This window comes from Mus caroli, unplaced genomic scaffold, assembly GCF_978045245.1.
Source record: "Mus caroli unplaced genomic scaffold, Mus_caroli_1 scaffold_8, whole genome shotgun sequence".
In the NCBI taxonomy this organism is placed as follows: Eukaryota; Metazoa; Chordata; class Mammalia; order Rodentia; family Muridae; genus Mus; species Mus caroli.
In genome coordinates this window covers 104,648,134-104,674,708 of record NW_028227263.1, presented here as the reverse complement: position 1 = coordinate 104,674,708, position 26,575 = coordinate 104,648,134, and the positions used below count along the sequence as shown (strand labels likewise).

The 26,575-nt window shown below is 40.9% G+C and overlaps 1 pseudogene; it reads right to left on the bottom strand.

The window, feature by feature from the left end:
* Window positions 1-9,628: 9,628 nt before the first annotated feature.
* Window positions 9,629-12,730, bottom strand: LOC115030298 (la-related protein 4 pseudogene; annotated as a pseudogene).
* Between the last annotated feature and the right edge of the window lie 13,845 nt (window positions 12,731-26,575).

Sequence of the window (26,575 nt, the reverse complement as noted above, 5' to 3'; positions counted from 1 at the left end):
TTTGCCCTGCATAAGGCCCCTGCATAGTCTAACAAGAGACAGCTATATCAGGGTCCTTTCAGCAAAATTTGTTAGTGTATGCAATGGTGTTAGCGTTTGGAGGCTGATTATGGGATGGATCCCTGGATATGGCAGTCTCTAGGTGGTCCATCCTTTTCTCTCAGCTCCAAACTTTGTCTCTGTAACTCCTTCCATGGGTGTTTTGTTCCCAATTCTAAGAAGGGGCAAAGTGTCCACACTTTGGTCTTCGTTCTTCTTGAGTTTCATGTGTTTTGAAAATTGTATCTTATGTCTTGGGTATTCTAAGTTTCTGGGCTAATATCCACTTATCACTGACTACATATTATTTGAGTTATTTTGTGATTGGGTTACATCACTCAGGATGATGCCCTCCAGGTACATCCATTTGCCTAAGAATTTCATAAATTCATTCTTTTTTAATAACTGAATAGTACTCCATTGTGTAAATGTACCACATTTTTTGTATCCATTCCTCTGTTGAGGGGTGTGATGGTTTGTATATCCTTGGACCAGGGAGTGGCACCATCTGAAGGTGTGGCCTTGTTGGAATAGGTGTGACCTGGTTGGAATGGGTGTGTCACTGTGGGTGTGGGTATAAGATCCTCACCCTAGTTGCCTGGAAGTCAGTCTTCCACTAGCAGCCTTTGGATGAAGACATAGAACTCTCAGCTCCTCCTGCGCCATGCCTGCCTGGATACTGCCATGCTCCCACCTTGATGATAATGGACTGAAACTCTGAACCTGTAAGCCAGCCCCAATTAAATGTTGTTTTTTTATAAGACTTGCCTTGGTCATAGTGTCTGTTCACAGCAGTAAAACCCTAACTAATACAGAAGTTGGTACCAGGAGTGGGGTTTTGCTGTGATAGGCCTGACCATGCTTTTATTTGAAAGAATGTGGATTTTGGGATTTTGGATTTGGAAAGCAGTGGAATGCTTTAAATGGGGCTTAATGGGTCATCCTAGTAGGAATATGGAAGATTTTGTTGCTGGGAGTAATTTGAACTGTGTTGACCTGGCCCAAGAGATTTCAAAGGAGAAGAATTTCAGAATGTGGCATAAAGACTGGTTTTGTGGTATTTTGGTGAAGAATGTGGCTACTTTTTGCCCTTGTCTGAAAAGTTTGCCTGAGGCTAAGGTGAAGAGACTTGGATTAATTGCATTGACAAAAGAAGTTTCAAAAAAGCCCAGCAGAGACTTTGTTCTCTGGTTAAGTCTTATGAAGAGAAGTTTGAACAAGCATAGCAAGCTTAGAAAGGAAAAATATAAAATATATGGTTTGAGTATTAAAGGAGTACCAGGAAGTGAAATGGAGCAAAATCTTGTGTTCTAGGAGATAAAGATTAAGGGAGAGGGACCTTGGGGCAAGATCCTACCCAGCTAAATTAGATCCAGGCATGGTGGTACACACCTTTAATCCCATGAGACAAGCATGCTGATCTCTACATTCAGGGTCAATCTACAGAGCAAGAACCAGGATAGCCAAGCTTAGGCAATGAAGGATTTAGAAAACATAAAGCTAGTGATAATGTAATAATACAAGGGGATCATGTTCTAATTCCTGTAAGCAGCAGAACTCGGCAGCTTCAGCCATTGTGCCTCTGGCTCTAGAGTTAAGAATGGAAGGAACTACTGGGAAAATTGATGCTGGTTAGCTGGAGCTAAGGAATTAGCGGTGATTAAGAAGAGACCAGCATCGTTGAGGTGAAATCTTCTGGAAATTGTTTTCTGGGAGCACAAAGAAGCTGTGTTCCAGAGATAGATAAGGTTGTAGCTCATGCTGCGGCTGGACTTGGTAATGTGTAAGAGTCACTCAGGTGGTACTGCTTGTGAAGGAATGAAGGGATCATGGAGAGAAGCTGAGGCTTAGCACTGTGAGAGGCTAGGGAAGCCCATTGGAGAAACCTCAGCTGTAGTTGATGGCCCAGGATTGAAGGGGTCATGCAAAGGATTTGAGGCTTGGCACCCTGAAGAGAGCCTATGAGAGGCTATTGGTGAAGCCTAGTTGGAGTGGAACACCCCAGTGTATTGGAGATGTCAGTACCATGGGATGATCACCAAGAACAGCAGCCGTAATGGAGTGGATCAACCTGAGCATAGAGTGCTACAGAGCACAGAGATGGAGAAGTGATACCAGCCCTTAGGAGGAGTCCAAAAGATCAAGTGGAATCCCAGACACTGAAAGAAGAAGCTGTAACATTGAACTTGCCTTGGAGACTCAAAGATGTTAAAGATGCCAGAGCCATGGGACACATGCTGAGGAAAGCTGCTAACAGGGAGTGGAACCAACCCAGGAGGAAGCAGTTTGTTGCAGTCAAAAAAGATGAAAAAGGAGTGGAGATCTGAAGACCACTTTGACATCAGCAATGGAGATGCAGAATTTGGAGTTTGCTCAGCTGGTTTCCGGCCTTGCTTTGGGGATTACAGTTAATTAAGTTGAATGAATCCCAGAAGAGACCTTGAACTTTGGACTTTTAACATTATTGCAACTGCTATAGACTATGAGGACTTTGAAAGTTGCACTAAATGCATTTTGCATTATGCTATGTTTAAGTATGGTCCCCATAGTCTCAAGTTTTTGAACAAGTCTATGGGGACCAGGGAGTGGAATGTGATGGTTTGTATATCCTTGGACCAGGGAGTGGCACCATCTGAAGGTGTGGCCTTGTTGGAATAGGTGTGACCTGGTTGGAATGGGTGTGTCACTGTGGGTGTGGGTATAAGATCCTCACCCTAGTTGCCTGGAAGTCAGTCTTCCACTAGCAGCCTTTGGATGAAGACATAGAACTCTCAGCTCCTCCTGCGCCATGCCTGCCTGGATACTGCCATGCTCCCACCTTGATGATAATGGACTGAACCTCTGAACCTGTAAGCCAGCCCCAATTAAATGTTGTTTTTTTTATAAGACTTGCCTTGGTCATAGTGTCTGTTCACAGCAGTAAAACCCTAACTAATACAAGGGGCATCTGGGTTCTTTCCAGCTTCTGGATATTATAAATAAGCCTGCTATGAACATAGTGGAGCACGTGTCCTTCTTACCGGTTGGGACATCTTCTGGAAATATGCCCAGGAGAGGTATTGTTGGGTCCTCCAGTAGTACTATGTCCAATTTTCTGAGGAACCGCCAGACTGATTTCCAGAGTGGTTGTACAAGCTTGCAATCCCACCAACAATGGAGGAGTGTTCATCTTTCTCCACATCCTCGCCAGCATCTGCTGTCACCTGAATTTTCAATCTTAGCCATTCTGAGTGGTGTGAGATGGAATCTCAGGTTTGTTTTGATTTGCATTTCCCTGATGATTAAGGATGTTGAACATTTTTTCAGGTGCTTCTAAGCCATTTGGTATTCCTCAGGTGAGAATTCTTTGTTTAGCTCTGAGCACCATTTTTTAATGGTGTCCTTTGATTTTCTGGAGTCCACCTTCTTGAGTTCTTTATATATATTGGATATTAGTCCCCTATCTGATTTAGGATAGGTAAAGATCCTTTCCCAATCTGTTGGTGGTCTTTTTGTCTTATTGACGGTGTCTTTTGCCTTACAGAAGCTTTGCAGTTTTATGAGGTCCCATTTGTCAATTCTCGATCTTACAGCACAAGCCATTGCTGTTCTATTCAGGAAAAATTTCCCCTGTACCCATATCTTCGAGGCTTTTCCCCACTTTCTCCTCTATAAGTTTCAGTGTCTCTGGTATATGTAGAGTTCCTTGATCCACTTAGATTTGACTTAGTACAAGGAGATAGGAATGGATCAATTCGCATTCTTCTATATGATAACCACCAGTTGTGCCAGCACCATTTGTTGAAAATGCTGTCTTTTTTCTACTGGATGGTTTTAGCTCCCATGTCAAAGATCAAGTGACTATAGGTGTGTGGGTTCATTTCTGGGTCTTCAATTCTATTCCATTGGTCTACTTGTCTGTCGCTCTACCAGTACCATGCAGTTTTATCACAATTGCTCAGTAGTCCAGCTTTAGGTCAGGCAGGGTGACTCCACCAGTTTCTTTTATCCTTGAGAAGAATTTTTGCTATCCTAGGTTTTTTGTCATTCCAGATGAATTTGTAGGTTGCTCTTTCAAATTCGTTGAAAAATTGAGTTGGAATTTTGATGGGGATTGCATTGAATCTGTAGATTGCTTTTGGCAAGGTAGCCATTTTTACAATGTTGATCCTGCCAATCCATCAGCATGGGAGATCTTTCTATCTTCTGAGATCTTCTTTAATTTCTTTCTTCAGAGACTTGAAGTTATTATCATACAGATCTTTCACTTCCTTAGTTAGAGTTACGCCAAGGTATTTTATATTATTTGTGACTATTGAGAAGGGTGTTGTTTCCCTAATTTCTTTCTCTCCTGTATATTCTTTGTGTAGAGAAAGGCCATTGACTTGTTTGAGTTAATTTTATATCCAGCTACTTCACCAAAGCTGTTTATCAGGTTTAGGAGTTCTCTGGTTGAATTTTTAGGGTCACTTATATATACTATCTTATGATCTGCAAAAAGCGATATTTTGACTTCTTCCTTTCCAATTAGTATCCCCTTGATCTCCTTTTGTTGTCTAATTGCTCTGGCTAGGACTTCAAGTACAACGTTGAATAGGTAGGGAGAAAGTGGGCAGCCTTGTCTAGTCCATGATTTTAGTGGGATTGCTTCCAGCTTCTCACCATTCACTTTGATGTTGGGTACTGGTTTGCTGTAGATTGCTTATATCATGTTTATGTATGGGCCTTAAATTCCTGATCTTTCTACGACTTTTATCATGATTGGGTGTTGGATTTTGTCAAATGCTTTCTCTGCATCTAAGGAGATGATCATGTGGTTTTTGTCTTTGAGTTTGTTTATATAATGGATTACGTTGATGGATTTCCATATATTAACCATCCCTGCATCCCTGGAATGAAACCTACTTGGTCAGGATGGATGATTGTTTTGATGTGTTCTTGGATTCGGTTAGCAAGTATTTTATTGAGTATTTTTGCATCGATATTCATAAGGGAAATTGGTCTGAAGTTCTCTATCTTTGTTGGATCTTTCTGTGGTTTAGGTATCAGAGTAATTGTGGCTTCATAGAATGAGTTTGGTAGAGTACCTTCTACTTCTATTTTGTGGAATAGATTGTGCAGAACTGGAATTAGATCTTCTTTGAAGGTCTGATAGAACTCAGCACTAAACCCATCTTGTCCTGGACTGTTTTTGGTTGGGAGACTATTAATGACTGCTTCTATTCCTTTAGGGGATATGGGACTGTTTAGATCGTTAACTTGATCCTAATTTAACTTGGTACCTGGTATCTGTCTAGAAATTTGTCCATTTCATCCAGGTTTTCCAGTTTTGTTGAGTATAGCTTTTGTAGAAGGATCTGATGGTGTTTTGGATTTTTTCAGAATCTGTTGTTATGTCTCCCTTTTCATTTCTGATTTTGTTTATTAGAATGTTGTCCCTGTGCCCTCTAGTGAGTCTGGCTAAGGGTTTATGTATCTTGTTGATTTTCTCAAATAACCAGCTCCTCGTTTGATTGATTCTTTGAATATTTCTTCTTTCCACTTGGTTGATTTTGCCCCTGAGTTTGATTATTTCCTGCTGTCTACTCCTCTTGGGTGAATTTGCTTCCTTTTTTTCTAGAGCTTTTAGGTGTGTTGTCAAGGTCTTAGTTTGAGCTCTTTTCTAGTTTCTTTTTGGAGGCACTCATAGCTCTGAGTTTCCCTCTTAGAAAGGCTTTCATTGTGTCCCATAAGTTAGGGTATGTTATGGCTTCATTTTCATTAAACTCTAAAAAGTCTTTAATTTCTTTCTTTATTCCTTCCTTGACCAATGTATCATTGAGAAGAGTGTTGTTCAGTTTCCACGTGAATGTTGGCTTTCCATTATTCATGTTGTTATTGAAGATCAGCCTTAGTCCATGGTGGTCTGATAGGATGCATGGGACAATTTCAATATTTTTGTATCTGTTGAGGCCTGTTTTGTTACAAATTATATGGTCAATTTTGGCAAAGGTACCATGGGATGCTGAGAAGAAGGTATATCCTTTTGTTTTAGGATAAGATGTTCTACAGATATCTGTTAGGTCCATTTGTTTCATAACTTCTGTTAGTTTCACTGTGTCCCTGTTTAGTTTCTCTTTCCACAATCTGTCCATTGATGAAAGTCGGGTGTTGAAGTCTTACACTATTATTGTGTGAGGTGCCATGTGTGCTTTGAGCTTTACTAAAGTGTCTTTAATGAATGTGGCTGCCCTTGCATTTGGAGCATAGATATTCAGAATTGAGAGTTCCACTTGGAGGATTTTACCTTTGATGAGTATGAAGTGTCCCTCCTTGTCTTTTTTGATAACTTTATCAAAGTTGATTTTATTCAATATTAGAATGGCTATACCAGCTTGTTTCTTCAGACCATTTGCATGGAAAATTGTTTTCCAACCTTTCACTCTGACGTAGTGTCTGTCTTTTTCCCTGAGATGGGTTTCCTGTAAGGAGCAGAATGTTGGGTCTTGTTTGTGTAGCCAGTCTGTTAGTCTATGTCTTTTTATTGGGGAATTGAGTGCATTGATATTAAGAGATATTAAGGAAAAGTAATTGTTGCTTCCTTTTATTTTTGTTGTTAGAGTTGGCATTCTGTTCTTGTGGCTGTCTTCTTTTTGGTTTGTTGAAGGAGTATTTTCTTGCTTTTTCTAGGGTTGATTTCTGTCCTTGTATTGGTTTTTTTTTTTTTTTTTTTCTGTTATTATCCTTTGAAGGGTTGGATTCGTGGAAATATAAGGTGTGAATTTCGTTTTGTCGTGGAATACTTTGGTTTCTCCATCTAGGGTAATTGAGAGTTTGGTCGGGTATAGTAGCCTGGGACGGCATTTGTGTTCACTTAGTGTCTGTATAATATCTGTCCAGGCTCTTCTGGCTTTCATAGTCTCTAGTGAAAAGTCTGGTGTAATTCTGATAGGCCTGCCTTTATATGTTCCTTGAACTTTCTCCTTTACTGCTTTTAATATTCTCTCTTTATTTAGTGCATTTGTTGTTCTGATTATTATGTGTTAGGAGGAATTTCTTTTCTGGTCCAGTCTATTTAGAGTTCTGTAGGCTTCTTGTATGTTCATGGGGTTGTCATTCTTTAGGTTTGGGAAGTTTTCTTCTATAATTTTGTTGAAGATGTTTGCTGGCCCTTTAAGTTGAAAATCTTCATTCTCATCTACTCCTATTATCCGTAGGTTTGGTCTTCTCATTGTGTCCTGGATTTCCTGGATGTTTTGAGTTAGGATCCTTTTGCGTTTTGTATTTTCTTTGATTGTTGTGCCGATGTTCTCTATGGAATCTTCTGCACCTGAGATTCTCTCTTCCATCTCTTGTATTCTGTTGCTGATGCTCACATCTATGGTTCCAGATTTCTTTCCTAGGGTTTCTATCTCCAGTGTTGTCTCATTTTGGGTTTTCTTTATTGTGTCTATTTCCCTTTTTAGGTTTTGGATGGTTTTTTTCAATTCCATCACCTGTTTGGTGGTGTTTTCCTGCAGTTCTTTAAGGGATTTTTGTGTTTCCTCTTTAAGGTCTTCTACCTGTTTGTGTTCTACTGTATGTCTTTAAGTGAGTTATTAATGTCCTTCTTTATGTCCTCTACCATCATCATGAGATATGTTTTTAAATCCAGGTCTAGCTTTTCGGGTGTGTTGGGGTGTCCACGACTAGGTGGGGTGGGAGTGCTGTGTTCTGATGATGGTTTGTGGTCTTCATTTCTGTTAGTAGGATTCTTATGCTTGCCTTTTGCCATCCGGTAATCTCTGGAGCTAGTTCTTATAGTTGCCTCTGGTTAGAGCTTGTTGTTCAGGTGATTCTGTTAGCCTGTATCAGCAGACCTGCGAGACTAGCTCTCTCCTTAGTTTCAGTGGTCAGAGTACTCTCCGCAGGCAAGCTTTCCTCTTGCAGGGAAGGTGCCCAGATACCTGGTGTTCGAACCTGCCTCCTGGCAGAAGTTCCGAAGCTCCTGGCTGGTGTCCGAAGACTCCGTGGGCTAGGAACCCCGGTGCTGGCGTGGACCGGAAGAGACTTATCCACAGCAACATTCTTAATTCACATAAACTTCCTCTCTCAATAACTTAGCAAATTTAAGACAAGCATATGAGTAATGGCAGTTTTAACACACACACACACACAAAACCTATTCAGTGTGTGTATACTTTGCAATATCTGAGTGGTGAGGAAGTACATGGAATGGCAGTGCTACAGTGTAGATCTAATAGTGATATGGTTCAAATAGTTATATCTGTTAAGCAATACTGTGATAGAGGAATGACTTTCTTTTTTTTTTTTTTTTTTTTTGCAAAATGTTTATTCTATTAATTCACTGCATTCATAAGATGTTAACACTTTAAATGTTTATCATTTCTAAGTAAACCAGAATAAACACTTTTATCATAGGTGTAGCTAATAATGATTAATACTTTTTAAAGGACCTAAAGTTCTCCCAAATTTTAGTACAGGTAGTTTTATTGTATGTTTCATCTAGCAGATATTCTTTTAAAAGTATGTAGAAATAATTGTTTCCAACTAAGTAAATATACCATGTTATCAATCTGCCAAATCAAAAGTGCTCGCCAAGCTGAATAATAAGTTACAAAGGAATAATAATTCTGGGTTACACGGATTATGCAGTGTTTTCAAAGCTCTTTAAGAATTACCCACTAACACAAATCTCTGACACTTAACAGTTGGAAGGTAAGTTTCACAGTAATGTAATTTTAACTTCCATTTACATTCATTTTAATATATTACTACGATGTTTATGTCACAATGGTGCGTTCCAGTGTTTACAAGTTACAGTTTCAATTTGTACATACGTAACTCACTAATATGAGGGACAGCTCTTACTATTGTAAACTATCCCTAAGAAGAAAAGCCTCCACCCTACATAAAACTATAAAAATGGTCTGACTTAAACAGATTAATGAAACATGGTTTTTCATATTTGAGCTGCTTTCTAAATATCAGCATGTAACTTGCCTATTTAATGTATGACAGCTACAACTTTATTCACTGAGAAATTATGCATTTATTTTCTTCAACCACTTTTTCACTTTATCTCAAAAAAAAAAAATCCTTGACTTGCTATTTTTAAGCTGCAAATGCTAAACTGTACTTTTGGGGGCAATCCAAAGAAAGATGATAAACATTGTAAACAACAAAATTCCCCAAATTAATGTTTGAATTTTTCCTTTAGACCATTTAAAAAGTCAGTTACACGGTTTCATCTTTCTTTCCTTTTTCTTTTCTTTCTTTAGACAGAAACTAGTGAGAGGTAGAGCCCTGGATGGACTGGAACTGAGACCCACCTGCCACGCCTCTGGAGGCCAGGGTTGGAGATTTATGCCCCACACCCAGAAGCACTATTTCATTTTTTTACACCAATACAAATAAATGACTGGCAGGTCAGTACCATCCTGGGACCTAAAATTCTAATTGAGTAAAAATCTTTCAATATTCCATTATGTAGCTTCCAATAGTTATATGATTTGATTAAACTGGTCAAAGTAGTAAGACACATACTGTCCAGTAAAGTTAGTCATTTTGCTTTTGGGGGGAAGACAGTCCAAGAACAGAGACTAACAAACAATCAAAAAAAAAATTAAAAAGGAAAAAAAAAGTCACAGGGCAGTTTAAACCTCTGAAATCTATTTGACCTATCCAGTATTCAGGTCTAAAACAGAATTTTCAATTTTTTTTTTCTTGAATAATCTCTGCTCTTTTCTTGAATATCAAACTGATTGGTAGTCACAGCTTCACACGCAATCAGAGCTTTATAGCTTGCTCATACAATACAGTATTAGTAATGTCAAAAAACAAAAACAAAAAACCCTAAATTCCAAACTACAAAGAAAATCTACTCAAGTATTACATTCAGCTTTGAAATCATTTACTACCATGACAACAGATTTGGCTTAAATCACTTTTGCACACACTCAGACCCAGAACAGACTCCCTAGCCACTCATCTACTCTGCAACACAAGGCCATTTAGTCAGAGATAGCATTCTTCAAGCCAAACTTTAAATAGATTAAAAAAAGTAATTTCTAATTTTTACAGAAATGTTTCTTCAAAAAATATTTTCTCTCACTCCCTCATCTCCTATACTGAAGGATGTATAATGTTTTTTGTTTTCTCTCCCAAGCTAAATCTGAACCCTCAAAATTGATTTCAGGCAGAAAATTCCTGCAAATTAAAATCAAAAACAAAAATAGAAAAATTATATTTATATATATATATGTGTGTATATATATTTATATATATTTATACTGATTGGAATCCTCCAGCATTTGAAAATCATTTAGAGATGAATTTTGGGCTCTTCCTACTCGCAAAGTCAAACTCCGTACTATCTAGGACACACTTCCCATCCTTTCCTGGCCACTTCCTCCCCTCAAACAGTTCAACAGAGGCTCAGGTGTAGTGGGAGGAGAAGCTTCGGAGTACTTTTTGTACGGCTTTGTTTTTACTTTGGTGATCTGGGTGGCACGCATTGCTCTTTCCCATTACGTCGAGTCACTCCCTGAGGTGTAGCCCTATGGCTGAACTGGCGTCTCTGTTCCCTGATTTTTCCAGCCGTTCCCCTGGGAATGGTGTTGCCTCGGAAGCCAGAATGATCCTTACTAGCCCTTGTTTCTGGTTTCTCATGCGGCTTCTCGGGAGCTCCGTTCTCTTCATTTCTGGTGGGAGATACTGCATTGGACCGGAGTTCCCGCAGCGGCTGTACGAGAACTGGAGATGGCTCTTTAGGAGGCTTCTGACACACTTCAGCATAGCTTAACTTTCGAGGTTCCTGTAGGGCCACGGCTATAGGTGGATTTACGTCACTATTGCAAGGTGAAGCAGTATTTGCCCTTGATGGCTTGGTAGCAGTTGGAGAAGACACTGGCACAGCTACTGGGTTGAGAATGTCCTTTGGAACAACAGAGTCCTCCATTTGATCCTTCTCTTGCTGAGTTGTGCTTAACACAGGAGGCTCAGCTGTACATGGAGGACTAGGACTTATGCTGAGTGGCGCAGAAGTGCAGTCTGTCTGTCCGTCCTCTGCAGGCACTGGGCAACTAACTCTCACGTCCTCACTGTCCTTTTCTCTGTAGACACCTTTAACGACATCAGACATTCTATTCTCCAAACCAAGTTCATCTGGCGCTCTCGATGAGCTTCCAGGTAAAGGAGGGAAATTTGTAGCAAGTAAGTCAAACTTCGGAGTTGGAGCCTTGGCTTCAGTTGCTGCAGGTTGTGGTCTTGGGATCCTGTCATCATCCCTTCGCCTTCGGCCTCTGAAGAGAGTTCGCCTGCCTCTTCCGAAGTCCCCATTCTGTTCCATCTGTAAAATGGGAGCCTCCTTTGGAAGATAAGTTTGTTCCTGGTGCCCTGTTACTGTTGGGTTATGGCGTTCAGAAAGAAAGATCCTTGAACTAGATCTGCTCAGTGGTCCATCTCCCAATGACACGGAGCCCTCTGTTGAGTGTTCTGAACCACTATCCAGGATGACCTAAAATGAGGCTTCACACGATTTTTTGGGAATGGTCGGCCCATACTCATAGCAGCAGCATTTGTTTTGTAAGATCCTGGTGAACTAAAGCCATTCACAAAACTACCATTGGGAAAGGGAGCCAGTGGTGTTTCAAAATAAGGTGCAGGACTTGGAGACCAAGACTGAGGCACAAGACTATACACTGAGTACTGCTGAGGATTGTACACTGGTTGCATGAAGACTGCTGAGGGGTACTGGGTAGGAGTCTGAATAGGTTGAGTATACATACTAGAATCCATTAATCGATAACCATTCTTAGCAAAAAATGTATTGATGGCTTTTATCCTTGCCATGATTGGCTTGCCCTGAAATGTTTTAACTTCTTCTCTTAAGTATTTAAAAGCCTGCTGTGCATCTGTGTCTGACTGGAAAGTGATGTACCAGTTGCTGTTGTGTGCAAACTCACAGCTTATCACTTTGGGGCAGTTTTCATTTTTAAACAAAGCTTTCACTTCCTCTACAGGCGTTGTCTCAGGAATCTCTCTGAGAATCACAATACATCGCTTATGACTTGGTCTCACCTTTTCTCCCTTCTCATCAACTTGTACCATAGGGGAAGATCTCAATACTTCAAGAATTAAATCTGTATTTGTAGTCAATTTTTTTATTTCTTCCATGTTGGCAATTGTCCATATTGGGACGAACTGATCACTATCCATTTGAGATATCAAGTAAAGGTCCTTTGATAAATTTTCTCGTGAGAAACAGAATTCCAATTGTTTTTTCAGACATTCTTTTAAATCTTCTGTAGAAATTGCTGAGCTGCTTTCTCCAGGAGCATCATATAGTTGGTAACTCAGGTCTTCAGGTCCTAAGATCATCCCATCAGCGGACTCTTCAACATCTGCAGTATTTCTTGTGGTTTCACAAGATGGAGAATACATTACTTCATATTCCTTACACATATCTTCTGAAAGTTCTGTATTGCCCTCAGGGTGAGATCCAGATGTGGCTGCAGTTTCATGCCAAGAGGGTTCAGTTACAGGAGTGCCATCTGGATTTCCAGAAGGAATTTCTTGCCATACTTTGGCATTAGGATTTAAACCAGTGCCTTTAGATGTCACCTCAACGAAGAGCAACATGTCTGCTTCCGCTCGGCCCGATCGTTCACGCTGCCGCGACTCCAACTGGCTCCCAGGCCCGGGCCCCGGTCGGTAGGATAAGGACACTCGCTTTGCCCCTCCACCCGGCAGTGGACCCGGCTCGAGGAATGACTTTCAAGAACATATCAGCTGCCAGCATCGAGGTACCTGGCTTTGTGAGAATTTAATAATCAACAACTAAGGTAAAGAGGTGAACATGCAAGCTGTTGCTGCTCCTTAAAACTTAGAGAACAAATTAAATATTCTCCAGAAGAACATTAGAATCAGGTTTCACAAAAAATTACCTTCCATATCTTCTATCACTCTGACCATGTTCTTCAATGATATGGTCTTCCCAATTGTAGCCTAAAATATAGGACCAGATAGTAAATATTGTTGGAAATTAATCTATAAGCCATTACTTTCAGTGAACCTCAGAACCATGCCTGCTTTATTCACCTCATTCTTCCTCATTCTCATTCAAAATTACATAAGGGCACCAATAAGCAAGAAAGCAGTTGTTCCCCCACCTTATTTTAAAACTCAAAGGAATAGTCAAGTTTACCTATAGCAGTGAGGTTCCTGTAGATCTCAGCATCACATCTTTGTAAAGTCTCTTCTGAGACAGATCCAGCAAGGACAACTCCTCCTGAGTGAAGTGTACATGCACATCATCAAAGGTCAATGCATCCTAAAATATACCATACATGTGTACAATTAGTGATAACATTGCAATGAATACTTCATTGACAATATATTCATATGATCTTGATAATTCCCACACTTAGCCCATGACAGAGAAATCCTGCTATAATCACGAAATTGTTTTAGAAGAAAACCAAATTATGAGGTTCACCTGACAATGCTGTGCCATTTGAATAGCATATAGCCTAGTAAAAAAAATGCCAATTAGCAAATAGACAGAGACAAAGGAAGACAGAGACAGACAGAGAGAGAGACACCTAGACAGAGAAACAGATTAACACCACTGAAAAATCAGTATAAACAATTACGAACTACAAAAAAACTATGAGCAAGCTTGGTTTATTTGCTCATGCCTTTTATTGCAACATGCACCAAGTACAGGCAGGTGTATCTCATTGTCTTGGGTGCCAATCTGGTCTATTAAACAAGTTTCGGGAAATCCAGGTACTTGCATGACCCTGTCTCTGTTACAAAAATCAATCAAAAAACAAACAACAACAACAAAAGCACAAAACAAACAAAAGCACTCAACACCACCAGCAAAAGCAACAAAAAACCGAAAGAAGAAAGATAGAAAGAACCTCAGAGGTTTTCCTTGAACTTCCTACAAAGAATTAAACATTCACTATAGTAAGTGCTGTCTTCATATTTCAGGAAACTGAAATTCCCCAGTTTAAACTGTAACGTTAATAAGATGTCACTTAAGAGCAATAGATGTTTAAAATTCAAATGAACAAATGAGAATATTATCAATGTAAAAGTTGATCATAAATAAACAACATAGTTCAGGAGAGATGGCTCAGTGCTTAATATCTCTTGCTGGTCTTAGATATAGGACTCACTTGCCAGTACTTACGTTGGAACCTCAGAACTATTCATTACTCCAAGTTCAGGAGTTACAAGGCTGTCTTTTGACTATAGTGAGGACCAAGCACACAGAAGTGCATATGCATTCACAGGCATTCAAAAAATTCAAACTATAGACAACATGTAGGAAGAATGTCTCACTCTTACAATCAAATGAATCAGAAGGATCAGACAGTATTAATGTCATGAATACGTGCCATCCTGGGAATTAGAATAATACTCTCTGGCAAATTTCATTATTCAAGATGTGGGTGAAGCACAAAATAATAATATATGCTCATCATGTGCAAAAACATCCATTCCAGGCCTTGAAACAATAAAGCCAGCCAGTCATGTTGACCCATATATAATCCCAGCCCAAAAAGAGCCAGACAGGTGGATCTCTAAATTTAGGTCCATTCTACCTACTTATAGGACATCCAGGGTTTCACAGTGAAATTGTGTCTTCAAAAACAAAAACAACAAAATTAAAATTATAAAAACATTAGGATAGCAAAATCGAGTAGAACTGAGTAGGAATAGCTTCTACACTACTGTAGTTGATTTAGGGATAGTGTTTATAATAGTGACAGCATGACAGCAGGAGAAAGAACCTGACTGATCATTTCAACCACAAAACAGTAGACACAAAGAACAGGAAATGCATCTATGGACACTCCAATCCTGTCCTCAATAAGGAATTTCATCTAGAAAGACTCCTCTTACAGGAGCCTCAATAAGTTCTCTCAAATAGTTGTTAAAACAAATGAAAGTTCAAAGACATCAGCCCAGATAGGGAAATCATTCAATTGACTGCATTCTGACTCTGGTCACTGTAAGTTCATGGTCATCTCTTGATTAAAATGCTTATAGTTTAACTTTAGTGATTCCCATATTCTGCAACAACTTATACCCTGTTCAAATGTCCAAAGTCTCTTTTGACACTAAAGGCAGTCTCTTGACTGATACATCTTGGAAAAATCACAAAACAATTTATATCTTTCCAGCATACAGTGGCACAGAATACATATTCCCATCCCAATAGAAAGGAATGGGTACATAGAGAAGATTAAACCAAAGCAAGACAGAACGCCAGCAGGACAAACACCCAATCCTGTCGTTGTCTCAAACTCATGCAGATTCAGGTTCAAAGGACTTAGATGGCCCTACCCCTTCAACTTCTCATAAATCTTCCTCTTTGGTTACTTCCACTCCCTACACACAGCTGTCCATGGCAGATGTCTCATCACTTAGATAGATCAGCATATTGTGGTCTCAAAATGCAACTGAGGCTTCAACCTCACAGTTTCATGCAGGGAAATCTTAGAGTCTCCTCAGTGCAGCTCTGATTCTGTCAAACACAAATGGCTAGAATAATAAGTCAGCAACTAAAACCACACACTAAGAATTCATGACATTATCATTTTCATCTTTCCTGTTTCCACAACCAGTACAACATCAGTGATCTTGACAAATTGGCTTCTAAGTTGTGATGATGGACCCTGCCATGCTTGTAACACAGTTGCAAGTGGTTATCTATAAAGTTGTTTCCTAGGATACTGTATCATTTTGTTTACTCATTACATTAATACAGGTCTTAGCAGGTAAGTGTGACTTTTTGGGCACCTTCATAGGCGTTCAGTGAAGAGCAAGGGCCTTCTCTTTAATGGTCATAAACTCCTTGAAAACTCCTGCCTGTTTTAGCATTTGACTGTCATCCAAACTATCTAGTGCTGTTTTTTCCTTGAACCACAGAGTTTGTTTTTATTTTTCCCAATCGGTTGCTTCCACTATAGTTGTGGATGAGCCACTTGTAATGACCACACAGCAGATCCAATACTCAATCTAAGAAATCAGCCCATCATTATTTTTTAATACTGCCTTATTCAATTTCTCCAGAGTGTGGAAAGAAAAGGAAAGATTTCTGGCCAAGTACCACACAAATTACTTCTAGCTTAATTTTTCATGGAGTCTATTTTTCACTTTGACTTTGAAATCCTCTATCTTCATTACTAATAACACTCCAACCTCCCAGGTAAAAAAAAGTGTACCAAAATTGGCCAAATAAGCTTTGTGCACAACTTTGGCTACAGAAAGTCCTGATATTTTCCACATTCATCAAAAAAGACAAATTCAAGTTCAGCAACAAAAATCACCTTTGGGCTACATTTTTTTTTTGTCCTAATTTGCATCTCTTGCTGTTGTGATAAATTTCTAACCCAAAGCATCTCTTGTAATGAATGGGTTTATTTGGCTGATTCTATTATTCAGAGCTCATCACTTTGGGAGCTTAAAATAGAAACTCAAGCTACTAAATGAAGGAACATAAAAACATGGGCAATGCCAAGTGTGGTGGCGCACGCCTTTAATCCCAGCACTCGGGAGGCAGAGGCAGGTGAATTTCTGAGTTCGTGGCCAGCCTGGTCTACAAAGTGAGTTCCAGGACAGCCAGGGCTACACAGAGAATCCCTGTCTCAAAAAACAAAAACAAAAACAAACAAAAAAACATGGGCAAACACTTATCTGGCTTTCTCTGTGGTTTGGTCACTGCCTCAGGCTCAGGTATCTATATAATCCAGTCCAGGACCACTTACTTAGGGATATTTCCACCCTCAGTGGAAGAGCCTTTCTACATCCATCAACAATCAACACTAGCTCACAAACAGCAACCAGTCATTCTGATGGGGATACACTTTCAGTTGAGGCTCCTTCAGGTGAAATGTTGACAATTGAAGCTAATGAAGACAAAGAGACAATAATATGTAATTTAAAAAGTTTTGTTTTTTTTTTTTTTAAAAATACACGTGCTGGTGAGATGGCTCAGTGGTTAAGAACACTGACTGCTCTTCCAAAGGTCCTGAGTTCAAATACCAGCAACCACATGGTGGCTCACAACCATCCCTAAAAAAAATCTGAGATCCGGCCACCTTCCGGCCAGTGGAGAGGGAGCGCCTAGCCTGAGCATCGGCAGCAGACATACTGGTTCCAGGACCCCGCCGAGGGTATTCTGCACAGAGGTTAGGGATCTGACCTGCCCGAGAACGCTTTGCCTGAGCATCGGCAGCAGACATCTTGGTTCCGGGACCCTGCTGGGTGTATTCTGCACAGGCCCCAGACTTCCAGCCACCTTCCGGCCGGAGGAAAGGGGTCTGAGCGGAGAGGGAGCTCCTAGCCTGAGCATCAGCAGCAGACATCCTGGTTCCGGGACCCCGCCAAGTGTATTCTGCACAGGTGAGAGTGCGGAATACAGAAGCTAAAAGCTTCTGAGATGGGGGGGGGGCACAGAGCTTCTAAGGCAGCCCCCTTTTCAGGCCCCAGACAGCTGGCCACTTTTCTGGCCAGTGGTTAGGGATCTGACCGGCCCAGGAACGCTTTGCCTGTGCATTGGCAGCAGACATCTTGGTTCCGGGACCCCGCCCAGTGTATTCTGCACAGCCCCAGAGATTACCAGATGGCAAAAGGCAAATACAAGAATCCTACTAACAGAAATCAAGACCACTCACCATCATCAGAATGCAGCACTCCCACCCCACCTAGTCCTGGGCACCCCAACACAACCGAAAAGCTAGACCCGGATTTAAAAGCATATCTCATGATGATGGTAGAGGACATCAAGAAGGACTTTAATAACTCACTTAAAGAAATACAGGAGAACATTGCTAAAGAGTTACAAGTCCTTAAAGAAAAACAGGAAAACACAACCAAACAGGTAGAAGTCCTCAAAGAAAAACAGGAAAACACATCCATACAGGTGATGGAAATGAACAAAACTATACTAGACCTAAAAAGGGAAGTATACACAATAAAGAAAACCCAAAGTGAGGCAACGCTGGAGATAGAAACCCTAAGAAAGAAATCTGGAACCATAGATGCGAGCATCAGCAACAGAATACAAGAGATGGAAGAGAGAATCTCAGGTACAGAAGATTTCATAGAGAACTTCGGCACAACAATCAAAGAAAATATAAAACGCAAAAGGATCCTAACTCAAAACATCCAGGAAATCCAGGACACAATGAGAAGCCCAAACCTACGGATAATAGGAGTTGATGAGACAGAAGATTTTCAACTCAAAGGTCCAGCAAATATCTTCAACAAAATTATAGAAGAAAACTTCCCAAATCTAAAGAAAGAGGTGCCCATGAACATACAAGAAGCCTACAGAACTCTAAATAGACTGGACCAGAAAAGAAATTCCTCCCGACACATAATAATCAGAACAACAAATGCACTAAATAAAGATAGAATACTAAAAGCAGTAAGGGAAAAAGGTCAAGTAACATATAAAAGCAAGCCTATCAGAATTACACCAGACTTTTTACCAGAGACTATGAAAGCCAGAAGAGCCTGGACAGATGTTCTACAGACACTAAGAGAACACAAATGCCAGCCCAGGCTACTGTACCCAGCCAAACTCTCAATTACCATAGATGGAGAAACCAAAGGGTTCCAAGACAAAACCCAATTCACTCATTATCTTTCCACGAATCCAGCCCTTCAAAGGATAATAACGAACAAACAAACAAACAAACAAACAAAAAATACAAGGACAGGAACCATGCCCTAGAAAAAAACAAGAAGGTAATCCCTCAACAAACCTAAAAGAAGACAGCCACAAGAACAGAATGCCAACTTTAACAAAAACAATAACAGGAAACAACAATTACTTTTCCTTAATATCTCTTAATATCAATGGACTCAACTCCCCAATAAAAAGACATAGACTAACAAACTGGCTACACAAACAAGACTCAACATTTTGCTACCTACAGGAAACTCATCTCAGAGAAAAAGACAGACACTACCTCAGAGTGAAAGGCTGGAAAACAATTTTCCAAGCAAATGGTCTGAAGAACATCTGGAGTAGCCATTCTAATATCGAATAAAATCGACTTCCAACCCAAAGTAATCAAAAAAGACAAGGAGGGACACTTCATACTCATCAAAGGTAAAAACCTCCAAGAGGAACTATCAATTCTGAATATCTATGCTCCAAATACAAGGGCAGCCACATTCATTATGGAGGTCAGCATCTTCCACACCATCCTTGATTACTATCTTGCGGGTGAGTCATTCCGGCAGCCAAAATGGGTTGTCTTCACTCTGTGGAAAAACACAAACAGCTCCCCTGGATCTTATAAAAATAGGATCCGGGCCTTTCCACAGACCAGATAAGACATCCTTCCATTTCACCATTTCTTTTGGTATCAGGGTCTGAGCTATGTTGATCGGCTACAGAGCGACCTTGCTCATCAAGATTCAAAAAATTAAGTGTAAAGAGTGCCATAGATACAGCTACTCTTGGCACTGAGGGCAGAGTCTCATCAACTCCCCCCTTTTGTTTTATAAAATAAGACTTGAGTGTATAATGGGCACGTTCCACAATGCCTTGTCCTTGAGGATTATAAGGAAGGCCAGTCAGGTTAGTGACATCCATTTGATGACAAAATTGCTGAAATTTAGTAGAAGTATATGCTGGCCCATTATCAGTTTTAAGAATTGTGGGCTTGCCCCAAGCACTCCACGCTTCTAAACAGTGCTGTATAATATGAGAGGCTTTCTCACCTGTTAAAGGTATAGCAAACATAACACCAGAGCAGGTGTCAATGGAAACATGTAAATATTGATTTCTTCCAAAGGAGGAAATATGAGTGACATCCATTTGCCAGACCTGTAATGGCCTGATGCCTCGGGGGTTTACCCCTACATGAGGAGTAGGCAGAAATTGACAACAGTTTTGACATTGGGTGACAATGTCACAAGCTTCTTTCCTGGTTAAAGTGAAACGGTGGCATAATGTTTCAGCTGTCACGTGGAAGCGCTTATGAAACTCCCTTGCAGCCTCTGCCTGCGAGGACAGAGCAGCAGCCACGATTCTAGTGGCTTTGTCTGCCAAGTCATTTCCATGAGACATGGGGCCAGGAAGGCCAGAATGAGCCCTAACATGAGTAATATACACAAGATATCTTCTATGTAACAGGGCTGACTGAATTTGCTGAAAAATGTGAGCAAGCTTGCTAGAGGGTCTAATTAAGCCAGCAACTTCAAGCATATTAACTGCATTAACCACATATAAGGAATCAGATACAATATTGAGCGGTCCTGGAAAAGTTTCAAGGACCTCTAGAACTACCAAACACTCTACAACTTGGGGTGATGTCTCATTATATTGTTTAGATGTTACTTGGCCATTTACTACATATGCACCTATGCCAGATTTGGATCCATCTGTATACACTACTACCCCATCCGGAAGTGGGTGTTTGGCTGTTATTACTGGAAACACTATGGCTTGGCTTAAGGTGAACTGTAAAATTGGATGTTTTGGATAATGATTATCAATTTGTCCTGAATAGGAGGCAACTAAGACTGCCCAATCATTAGTTGTTGCTGCCAGGGTTTGAACTCGAGCAGAGGTATAAGGTACAATTAGCATATGAGGTTCTTTCCCAAAATGAGTAATGGCTGCTTTTATCCCCTTAAGTGCAAGTTGAGCAACTGCATTAGGATACCACTCAATGATTTTTGCAGGGGAAGCATTAGGATGGACCCACAATAAGGGTCCATTTTGCCACAAGACTGCTCTTGGTAACTGTGCAGTTTTTAATATGCACAATTCAAATGACTTCGACTCGTCAATGTTTGTTGAACATCTTGTAAGGCCTTTTCTTCCTCTAAGTTTGTTTCCTTAGAGGAGCTAAGTTCCTTATCCGATTCTGAGCTATTGACAGCTAGTGCCTTGAACTCATCTAATGGCGGGTAGAGGCTCCTTTCCTTATGTGCCTCCCCAGCTCGATCTCTCTTCTTCTCTCCCTTTCCATCCCTTTTTCTAAGCTCTCCCAGGGCATTTTGTCCCTTATATATCTTTTCCTTGGGCTCAAGGCCCGTGGAAAGGCCTTTATTCTTCAGTGCACCTTGTTTCTTCTCAACTCTTACTCTCTCTACCTGCTCTGTCTCTGATAGACTGTATTGAATTTCGTCCAAAACTTTCTGCCCTGCTTCAACCATTTGCTGACAATCCTCGTCTGTTAAGCACGATCTGTTTCCACAATGGCATGGTCCCTGCTATAAGTTTGCCGTTCTGCTGTTTCCTAACTAGATCTCCTTTCAGTTTGTCCCATGAGGCGACAGTTAATGACCCTGAGCAATCATACTATGGTGCCACATGGTCTATCTCCCTGACAAATCCCTCTATAGTCTTAGTGGCGATTTTCAGGCCACACTGCTTCAAGACCAACCGTAAGGCCGTTACTACAGAGTGGGAGATTCCCATACTGGTCGCTGTCCAGGCCAAACAGCGACTGAGAACCAGTCAGCAGTTCCAGTGGTGGAAGCAAAACGAAACCGAAAGAAAAAGAACGAGCGCCTTGAAAACAATCAAAAGGGCGTCTAACTCTGGAGAAATTTCAAGACTGTACATATCTTACAGAGACTTAATGTCCTGCAGTTCTCATTCCACCCCACGAACGGGGGATCTCCCTTGCGCTGGTGTGATGGTATAAAGTTCCTGGGTTTCAGCACCAATTGTCCCGAGCTTTCATTCTCGCACGCAAGAACACACTCGGACAACCAGATTCTTCTGTAGCAAAAGCTTTATTGCTTCTTCATGAGGAAGACCCAGACCCCGGAAAATGGCGTTGCTTATATAGCCCTCAGCCATGGCGTTTCAGCACCTGATGTGGCGTGTCAGCTCCTGATTCATTGCTCGCCCATCACCCCATTACTACGCCCTGAGGTGGGCAGTGACTAGGCATGAGTTTACTCTCGCACCTGCTTACAAGGCTTGTTTACTAGTTAGGCACAGCAGAGGCCAGCACCATCTTATTATGACGATTGCTCGCAGCACGGCTCTCCACAGGGGACTTTTGGGATAGCATTGTAAATGTAAATGAGGAAAGTACCTAATTAAAAAAAAAAGAAAAAAAGAATACACTGGGAAAATTTAAGCTCACTTCATATGAAAACCTCTACAAGGGGGGGCCTCCCCCACTCACTGAAGTAGAGAGAGTGTTAGATCCTTTAAAACTTAACACTGGTCCTTCATTGTTTACACGCATGAAAACCCTAGAAGTGGTCAGAAACACCGCCTGAGAGCAGTTCAAGGAGGCCTACGAACCAAGAGATTTGATGGTACCACACCAGCTCCATGTGGGAGATGCAGTTCTCATCTGACGACATGGAGCTGAGAATCTGAAACCTTGTTAAAAAGGCCCTTGCATCATGCTGCTGACCACCCCCACTGCTGTCAAAGTAGAAGGCATCTGCTTAGATTCATGCCTCTCATGTAAAGCAAGCTCCTGAAGAATAAACAAACGACCTTTGTTAGAGAGATGATTGGTGCCGTCCAGCTGTTAGTATTAAGACAACAATATCAGTCTCTGCAGAACCTTGAAGAAGAGATTGCAGTTTAGTACTAAGATTAGAACTAGTAACTTGAAAAAGTGGGGAATGAAAGACCCTGATAGAATGTAAAAGGACACAGAAGCCCTGAAATTGGCAAGATAGATGTCAGTGTTAGCAGAACTAGATTCACTGATTTAGAAAAATAGAGGTGCACAATGCTCTGACCACTCCTTGAACCTGTGTGTCTGCCAATGTTTTGACCATTCCTTGACCCATGTGTGTGCCCACTGATGAAGCCCATTGCCAAGTGTTTGTGATATTGGTTGCTGAGAAAGAGTCAGAAAATCTCCCCAGCAACCACAGCCTGGCCAATCCTGAGTTGCTACACCTGCACCAGACTCTTTCCTTGTACCCCTCCCATACCCATTTCTTGAGAATAGACATTGTTTAGATCTGGAAATCCAATACTCTCCCCCTTCTACTTTCCCCCCTGAGGGCCTATAAAAACTGGGACCTCTTTCCCCTCCAGGTGGACTCCTCTACCCCTGCTTGGGATATGAGTCATCCCCAGAGCTCTGGATTTCCCCGAATAAAGCCTCGTGTGGTTTGCAAAGAGCTCAGTCTATCGTGAGTTCTTGGGTGTCTGCTATTGTCCTGAGGCCTGAGCAAGGTGCTCATTTGGAGTATTTCAGATCCACAAAACCCATCTCCATAGCAGACATGTTACTGCACACACCTATTCCTAGTTCAGCTATGGTGAAATGTATATTTGATAGGTGAGACTGCATGGACACTCAAGGGCATCTAGAGTATTAGGCATAATAAAGCACAAAAAGAACAGGGTTTTAAACATTACAAGGAATGTAAGAATGTTTGAAATCTTGTCCTTTGTCCTCAAACACAAATCTTGTTTGTTTGTTTGTTTTTTGTTTTTTTTTTTCAAGACAGGGTGTCTCTATGTAGCCTTGGCTGTCCTGGAACTCAAACTGTAGACCATGCTGGCCTAGAACTGAGAAATCTGCGTGCTTCTGGCTGCATCCTGAGTGCTGGGATCAAACGCGTGTACCACCAATGACCGGCCTCAAACACAAATCTTGATACAGACATGTCAACACTTACAGAAAGAAGGACCATGCCCCAGTTTGTGTGTACCACTGTGATAAAGAGCATAGCTAAAATTGAAACGTAGAGAGAAAAGGTGTATTTGGCTTGTACATTGAGCCTACAGTACATCATTTAGGGAAGAAAGGCTGAAATTAAAGCAGAACAGAAATCATGCAGCCAGGAATTGAAATAGAATCCAGGGAAGTGTTGATTTACTGGATGGATGCCTAGACTCATGTTCACTCATCTTTCTAATACTTCTCAGCAGCACCTGCCCATATGTGAGAGCTCACAGTGTCCACAGCAATCATTCTGCAGGAAGTTACAATACATGCTTTCCTGCAGTATCGTCTGTTGTATGCATTTCAGAACCGTGGTTTCTTCTTTAAAAAAAAAAAAAATCAGTTTTATCATTTCAAATGTAGGCAGCCGGCGCCTAAAAGATGGCTCCGGCCTACCATAAACAATGCCACTGCACAGGCGCTAGCCTGAATCTGGCGCCAACCCCTCCTGAGCAGGTGCATACAAATTAAAGTGCCTGTAGACTGACCAATCCCAGGAGGACACATAGCCCTCCCCAGTTCTGGGGTGTATATAAGCAGTCCTCCCTGGGTTACCGGAGCCCCCGTAGCATGGAGGTGTTCCTGGAATAAAGCTGTTGAGAAGAATCCAACCGTGTTTTTCCTTGCCGGACGAGGTGAGCGCAACAAATTGGTGGCCTGCACGGGGACCCGAGGATCTTGTGGATTCAGAACTCTTCAGCTGAGGAAAGGCGGTACTGGTAAGTCTCCCAAATTGATCCCCGGTGAAAAGGAGGGATATGTTTTACTCTCCCATAGATCTAGTGTGGGTAGCTCTTAGTGTTTTTGTTTCATTTTTTGTAATTTCTGGCCTCTGCTTTTGTTTGATAGAAGCAGTGAAGGCAGGTCAGAAAATTCTCACAGATCAACAAGAAAGTATGTCAGAGGAAGATAGGAAACACATAAGCAAAAGAAAGAAAAGGGGCAAAAAAGAGAGAGAAGAGGAAAAGGGAGAAAAGGCAAATTCAAAAGGAAAAGGAAATAGCGAGAAAGAAAAAGGAAAAGAAAAGGGACGAAAAATAAACGTAATTAGTGATAAAGAAAAGGAAATAGTGAAGATATATCCCTATCTAAAGGATTTAAATTTATCAAGCTCTGCTTCCAGTGACTCGGAGCTTAGTTAAGATGATGAAGCTGACCTAGAAGAAGAGGCAGCTCAATATGAGAGGGATAGGTATGATCCGGATTGGCCATATAGAGCCAACCCGATGAAAAAGGGAGTATCGGTCAACAAAAGGACAAAAAGAAAAAAAAAATAAAAGAAAAAAACAATTAGAAATGAAACAATTATTTATAACTCCTGATAAAGTTCAAATGGGAAATTTAGGAGAGTTCTTGGGTGCTCAAATTACTCCACATTTTATTACACCTCAAAAGATAGAATTACGTAAAGATCATTTAAAAACATTAAATGATTTCCAGAAATTGCTAGGTAATATAAATTGGATTCGTCCATATATGAGGCTATCAAATTTTGAATTAATCCCTCTTTTTGATATATTGAAGGGCGATCCACAGCTTTCGTCACCTCGTGCTCTCACCTCTGAGGCCCGAGTAGCATTAGAAAAGGTAGAAAGGTGTTTAGAAAAGGCCAAGCTATATAGATGAAAAGAGGGAGAGGACATCCTCCTATGCGTTTTGAAGACATTCCATCAACCAACAGGAGTGTTGTGGCAGTCAGGTCCCCTATTGTGGATTTATCCTCATGTGTTTCCCAACAAAACCCTTGAATATTATGCCATTGCTGTAGCTCAATTAGCGATTTTGGGCATTAAATCATGTATTCAACATTTTGGAGCACCCCCTCAGAAAATCATTACACCTTATAATGCTAATCAAATACAGATCCTAAGTTCTTTGATAGATGATTGGGCCCTATTGCACTGTAGTTTTGATGGGGAATTAGATAGTCATTATCCCAAAGATCCTTTGCTACAATTTTTTAGTGAACATCCAGTGATTTTCCCCAAAGTCACAGCATCTAAACCCATATTGGGTGCATTGGATATTTATACAGATGGTTCCAAAACAGGTGTTGGTGCCTATGTAGTTAATTCTCAAAAACCCGTTCTTTTTCAATACAATCCTGACACCCCACAACTTATTGAATGTAAAATATTCAGGAAGGAAGTATTCAAAGTTTTTAAGGAATCTTTTAATCTAGTCTCTGATTCGGCTTATGTAGTAAATGCAGTGTGTGCATTAGAAATTGCAGGACCCATTAGACCTACCAGCCCTGTGTGCACCATCTTATTAGAGTTACAAAAATTGATTTGGAAAAGAACACATAAATTCTTTATTCAACATATTCGAGCTCACTCTACCTTGCCAGGCCCTATGGCTGAAAGAAATGCCTTAGTGGACGCTAGCACTTGCATGGAATTTATTTTTCACGCCACCCCACTGGAGCTTGCAAAAGATTTTCATCGATTGTATCATGTTCCTGCTGCCACACTTCAGCAGAAATTTGGTATCTCTCAAGCCTAAGCACGAGATGTGGTGTTATGATGCCCACAGTGTGTACAATTTCACCACCCTCCTCATGTTGGTATTAACCCTCATGGATTTCTTCTTTTAAAACTGTGGCAAATGGATGTTACTCATGTCTCAGCATTTGGAAGATTAATATATGTTCATGTTTCAATTGTTCAGGTGTCATTTTTGCCTCCCCCATGTCTGGTGAGAAATCCTGCAACGTGGTTGGCCATTGCCTAGAAGCCTGGGCAGCTTGGGGAAGGCCAGATAGTTTAAAAACTGATAATGGCCCCGCATATACATCAAAATCATTCCAAACCTTTTGCAAAATAATGCAGGTTATTCACTCTACTGGCCTTCCCTACAATCCACAGGGCCAAGGC